This window comes from Lampetra fluviatilis, chromosome 20, assembly GCF_964198595.1.
Source record: "Lampetra fluviatilis chromosome 20, kcLamFluv1.1, whole genome shotgun sequence".
Classification (NCBI taxonomy): Eukaryota; Metazoa; Chordata; class Hyperoartia; order Petromyzontiformes; family Petromyzontidae; genus Lampetra; species Lampetra fluviatilis.
This window is the reverse complement of record NC_136294.1, coordinates 1,189,004-1,196,058: the sequence shown is the minus strand read 5'-3', so window position 1 is coordinate 1,196,058 and position 7,055 is coordinate 1,189,004. Positions and strand designations below refer to the sequence as shown.

General features: G+C 58.1%; 1 protein-coding gene across 2 annotated transcripts in view; it reads left to right on the top strand.

The window, feature by feature from the left end:
* Positions 1-7,055, top strand: part of LOC144937819 (carboxyl-terminal PDZ ligand of neuronal nitric oxide synthase protein-like) — a 56,068-nt gene that overhangs the window by 32,207 nt on the left and 16,806 nt on the right. The window lies entirely within an intron of this gene.

The following is a 7,055-nucleotide window of genomic DNA, read 5'->3' as shown; positions in this document are numbered from 1 at the left end:
TGGCCGCTGATGCCGCTGCCGCCGTTCTCAAGAGGAGGATCGCCGGCGAGAGGTGTGCGGCCCTGCGAGCGCTTTCTCCGCGTCGCTGCCGGAGCAAGGCTCCTCCACGGGAGGGGCATCTGGTTGGGGGGGGGGGCTCGCCTCTCGGAGGGTATTTGGCCTACTTTGCCAAAACACGCTGCGCAAACATTACACAGCGTACCGAGAGCATCTAACCATACCGGAGAGAAGAAAACACGTCGCAGAATGTGGACGTAATTCTGTCATCATCAAACGGTGAATGTGTAAATGCATAACGTGCGTCACGTGATATGAATGAATTATAGTTGTAATTGTATCTGCTAACAATTGCTCGGTGCATTATTAATTTCCCTGCTGCAAGGGCTATGACCATCATCATCATCATCAGCCAGGGTCAGTCCACTGCTGGATGAAGGCCCTCCACCTGGCGGCCCCCTCACAGTCGAACGATGCAACAATGAACCCGTGGATGGAACCGGCACGCGCAAGGAGCAGATTTCGATGCTCCATCTCCCCACTGGGCCTCCTCTCGCACGTGACACATCCATTGGAAGCGGATGACATTCAAGAGCCATCTTGGCTCTTGTTAGAAGAGCATTTTAATTATTCAAATACTTTACTTTGTATAATTAATTAGAGTGTGCAGATACAATTATTGGTGTTTGCACAGTGCGGGTTATTAATCAAATTGTATGCAGCACGGCCAGGAACTGCAGATTGAAAATTGCATTTGTGGCATCGTCATCGCGGTGGTGATGACGACGACGATGATGATTACCTAAGGCCACTGCACGAGGCTTTCAGCAGGGAGATGCATCTGTTAATATTGTGCTTGCCGCGGCTGCTGCTGCTGCTGCGAACCCAGAAACGCGCCGCGCGTTCCACAATAACACGGTGGCCTGAACCGGTGGGGGGGGGGGGTAAAAATGAGTGCAGGAGACATCGTTCTGTGAAGAAGGTCCCCCTTGCCGGAAGCGTCGCCGATGATTACGTTTTATTATTCATTTGAAAGAGCCACACGGCGTTCTAGACGAACGCGGTGTGTGTGTGTGTTCATTGATTTGTTATTGACGTTGTTAAATCGGATTTGACCACGGGGCAACTACGAGGCTGAAGATTTCCTTCGTGCGGCACTTTCAACAAAGCATTGTCACCACCCCATGATCAGCCATGATCAATCCGCTGCTGATGCACGAGTAAGATCGGTAAATCCCATTGATTAGCGGATCGACCCCGTGAAGTAAACTAGAAAATAATTGACGGCTGTTGACTGACGTCAGTGTGCGTCTTGCGCGCGGGGGCACACGTGGGGCACACGTTGGGGCACACGTGGGGCACACGTGCGGGGCACACGTGGGGCACACGTGGGGCACACGTGGGGCACACGTGGGGCACACGTGGGGCACACGTGGGGCACACGTGGGGCACACGTGGGGCACACGTGGGGCACACGTGGGGCACACGTGGGGCACACGTGGGGGCACGACGTGGGGCAACCTCAACTGTATTGATGCTCCTCCTGCCCTGCTATCTGTGCTCTACCCACTGCTGGATGAACGCCTCCCTCCCCGAGCAATCGCCGTACCTCGCGGTCCTGCGACGATGCAGCAACAACGACGACGCGACCACTGACCCGGCGCGCGATACGATTCCGTCGGTCGCCGCTCCGTCTCCACGGTGGACGATCCCCTCTACTCCCCCCCCCCCCCCCACCACGGGCGCATTCCCCCTCGCCTGGCTGCCACTCCATTCCTAGTCTTGACCCCCGGCGTGTCGTGGCCAATCCTCGCTTTGTCACAGCCGGTGACGGCGGTGTGGCCGGTGCGTGTTCTGTAGGCCGCCGTCTCGCGCCCTGCATGCTAATTAGGAGTGCCCCGGTCGACTTTGACCGCAATTCGATAAAATGTCATCGTGGCCCGGCGTCGCGAGTCCAATCATTCGTCTGTCCTTGTGGTGGCGTATTTACAATGCGCAGCGGAGTGAGCCTATAGCGGAGTGAACCTATAGCGGGGTGAACTTATTGCGGGGTGAACCTATAGCGGAGTGAACCTATAGCGGGTGTGAACCTATAGCGGGGTGAACCTATAGCGGGGTGACCTATAGCGGAGTGAACCTATAGTGGAGTGAATCTGCAGCGGGGGTGAACCCTATAGCGGAGTGAACCTATAGCGGAGTGAATCTGCAGCGGAGTGAATCCTCAGCGGAGTGAATATTTATTGGAGCCCAATCTCTTCAAGTGAGACGCCGTCATGTCAGAAACCCGTCTCGAGACTTCCGCTTGTCTTGAGTGAACTCTGCTCAAGGTGTGCGCTCCCAGAAGGCCCGCGCGGCAGCGTAGGAAACGCGCGACGTCTCGTGTCAACGGAACTCAGCAACTCGGAGGAGGAGGTGGAGGAAGAGGCGGCGGTTGGACGCTGGTGCCCCCGTAACAAACAACTTGCTCTTTGTTTGGGTGCGAGCATTTAGGCCGCGATCCAGAGCTTCACCGCGCCGGAATGATTTATCCATTCGGGACGCGCCAAGTGGTGTACAGTAGCAGCTCGCTGTGGAACGCGAGCGAGGGGCAGAGGAGAGAGTGAGAGGGGTGGGTGGGGGTAGAGAGAGAGAGGTGGAGTGGGCAGGAAGACGCCATGCAGACTCGCGAACGCATTCATCCGATGTAAACGAAAATTGGTGGCGGGGGGGGAAGCGGGAGTGGGGGGGTAATTTGATAACCCACAGTCTCGTGGAGCCGACAGCGGCGAGCTTCGTTCCGAGTGGGCTATTGATCGTCGTGCCGCCTGGTTTTGTCAATCCACTGCTGGATGACGCCCCCCCGCAGTGAACCTGCCAGCGTGGGGGGTCAAAGTTTGCAGCGTGCGGTGAACCGTTGGGCTCGGCGTTCCACGTTGGCCGGGTGCCCCACGCCACGGTGCTCGGGGCGTTTGACCCTTGCTCTAAAGGCGCGCGAGTTCGATTCCCGCTCGGTGAGCTCGGGGACGTCTCGACGATGCCTCGCCGACTCGTGGGCCGCCGGCCACCGCCGTGCTCGCCGCCCTCGCGTCGGCGTCTTGGCTCGACCTCAGCCCCGCGGGTTGTTCGCGGCCGATATTTACCGGTGGTCACTTGTCAGGGGTTTGTTTTTTTGTTGTTGTTAGGCCGTGTAACGATCCGGCCGATTTGTCACTTCGATCATCTTTCTCGGGGTTCCTACATACTTTGGTTGGTTGGTGTACGCGCCGTACTGCACACAAACGGTTTGGTGTGACCTCTGCAGCCACTGGAGGTGTGAGGCTCGCCTGGTGTCCCCGGTCTCACATCGCAGAGCCCCGTCTGCCTCCGCGTTTGTCCGTGTGCGCAAGCTGCCGCACCGATGGATATTTCTGTTCGTAGTCAGACGAGCGAGCCCGCGCGTCCTTCAGTCAGTCGTGACCGTCCGTCCGTCCCTCAAGCCAGCCAGCAAAACTTTTTTTCCTAATATGTGATGATCTTAAGGACATTTGTTGATCCTCGTTGGACTTTCACATTAAGCACTAATTACTTTGTACGTCGAAATGTACGTGACTACGACGTCCGACGTTTCGGTCCACGTGCCGGGAGCCTCCTCAGGAAACTGAATTCAGTTGGACAAACGCCACCGGAGCGCCGTGCAGAGCGAGCGTGAGAGCCTTCTCGGTCTCTGCCTGCTCTCCCTCTCGCCCCCTCCCCGTCTTCCAACGGCTCCACTTTGGAACTCCTCCAAGATGTTTCGTATATTGCAAGGTCGTAAAGCAACGTGAATTCAATAAGTAGCTGTCGCCTCTCACCTATTGGGAATGTAGCCACGACCCCCACTCCCCCTCCCCCCACCCATTCACCACTTCCCCCCCACTCCTCACCCATTCACCACTACCCCCCACTCCTCACCCATTCACCACAACCCCCCCCCCCACTCCTCACCCATTCACCACTACCCCCCACTCCTCACCCATCACCACAACCCCCCCCCCACTCCTCACCCATTCACCACTACCCCCCACTCCTCACCCATTCACCACTACGCCCACACCTCACCCATTCACCACAACCCCCCCCCACTCCTCACCCATTCACCACTACCCCCCCCCCACTCCTCACCCATTCACCACTACCCCCCCCCCCCACTCCTCACCCATATACCACTACCCCCCCCCACTCCTCACCCATTCACCACTACCCCCCCCCCCACTCCTCACCCATTCACCACTACCCCCCCCACTCCTCACCCATTCACCACTACCCCCCCCCACTCTCACCCATTCACCACTACCCCCCACTCCTCACCCATTCACCACAACCCCCCCCCACTCCTCACCCAGTCACCACTACCCCCCCCCGCCACTCCTCACCCAGTCACCCCTACCCCCCCCCACTCCTCACCTATTCGCCACTACCCCCCCCCCCCCACTCCTCACCCAGTCACCACCACCCCCCCCCACTCCTTACCTATTCACCACTAACCCCCCCCCCCCCACTCCTCACCCAGTCACCACCACCCCCCCCCCCCCACTTCTCACCCAGTCACCACTACCCCCCCCCCACTCCTCACCCATTCACCACTACCCCCCCCCACTCCTCACCCAGTCACCACTACCCCCCCCCCCCCCACTCCTCACCCAGTCACCACTACCCCCCCCCCCCACTCCTCACCCAGTCACCACTACCCCCCCCCCCACTCCTCACCTATTCGCCACTACCCCCCCCCCCACTCCTCACCCAGTCACCACTACCCCCCCCGCCACTCCTCACCCAGTCACCCCTACCCCCCCCCCACTCCTCACCTATTCGCCACTACCCCCCCCACTCCTCACCCAGTCACCACCACCCCCCCCCACTCCTTACCTATTCACCACTACCCCCCCCACTCTTCACCCAGTCACCACCACCCCCCCCCCCACTCCTCACCCAGTCACCACTACCCCCCCCCACTCCTCACCTATTCACCACTACCCCCCCCCACTCCTCACCCAGTCACCACTACCCCCCCCCCCCCACTCCTCACCCAGTCACCACTACCCACGCTGGCCCCGCGATGGTCCGGCTCTGGCAGTGGGAAAGGGAATTTGAGAGACACCGTTCGGTGGCCGCCACGCTGCAGCGACTCATCGCACGGCACGACATCCACGATCACCGCATCACACGACATCCACGATCACCGCATCACACGACATCCACGATCACCGCATCACACGACATCCACGATCACCGCATCGCACGACATCCACGATCACCGCATCACACGACATCCACGATCACCGCATCACACGACATCCACGATCACCGCATCACACGGCACGACATCCACGATCACCGCATCACACGACATCCACGATCACCGCATCACATGACATCCACGATCACCGCATCACACGACATCCACGATCACCGCATCACACGGCACGACATCCAAGATCACCGCATCACACGACATCCACGATCACCGCATCACACGACATCCACGATCACCGCATCACATGACATCCACGATCACCGCATCACACGACATCCACGATCACCGCATCACATGACATCCACGATCACCGCATCACACGACATCCACGATCACCGCATCACACGACATCCACGATCACCGCATCACATGACATCCACGATCACCGCATCACATGACATCCACGATCACCGCATCACACGACATCCACGATCACCGCATCACACGACATCCACGATCACCGCATCACACGACATCCACGATCACCGCATCACACGACATCCACGATCACCGCATCACACGGCACGACATCCACGATCACCGCATCACACGACATCCACGATCACCGCATCACACGACATCCACGATCACCGCATCACACGGCACGACATCCACGATCACCGCATCACACGACATCCACGATCACCGCATCACACGACATTCACGATCACCGCATCACATGACATCCACGATCACCGCATCACACGACACGACATCCACGATCACCGCATCACACGACATCCACGATCACCGCATCACACGACATCCACGATCACCGCATCACACGGCATGACATCCACGATCACCGCATCACACGGCATGACATCCACGATCACCGCATCACACGACATCCACGATCGCCGCATCACACGACATCCACGATCACCGCATCACACGACATCCACGATCACCGCATCACACGGCACGACATCCACGATCACCGCATCACACGACATCCACGATCACCGCATCACACGACATCCACGATCACCGCATCACACGGCACGACATCCACGATCACCGCATCACACGACATGACATCCACGATCACCGCATCACACGACATCCACGATCACCGCATCACACGACATCCACGATCACCGCATCACACGGCACGACATCCACGATCACCGCATCACACGGCATGACATCCACGATCACCGCATCACACGACATCCACGATCACCGCATCACACGACATCCACGATCACCGCATCACACGACACGACATCCACGATCACCGCATCGCGTGTTTCCTTAAATCTCGTTAAGTCGAAATTAAATGGGTGTATTGATTATTTTCTTGTTGTTGTTGCTGTTGTGTAATATTTACGGAAGGAACACAGCGCCAATTAACGTGAGTGCTTTACCAGTCGTGTGCCCACGGGTGATCGATGGCCCCACAGGGGAATTCGCTCTCCTTTCACTTTTCCAGCCTCTCTCCACTCCCTCGGAATTTTTTGAGACTGCACGAGGAGGAATCCGATGGGCCACAAAGCTCTTTTTCACAGATGCCGAGCAGGGGCGGCTCAGAAAGTTACAAGAACAAACAGTCCAGTGTGTAGGCGGCAGCGCGAGTCGTGACGGCTCGTAGGATCGCAGCGGTCGGCGGACTTGTGGCGAGCCTCACGTCGAGTGATCGTGCAGATGAAGATCGCGTGTTCGTACTGGGAAGTCGAGTATTGTACTGCAAATCACAACAGCGAAATCGAACAACACGATTATTCTGTATCGCAAAATGCAATTCCAAAACAGCGTAGCTCCTTCTAGCTGAGGCCCACTCTGCCAGCGGTGGCGTGAGCCAGCA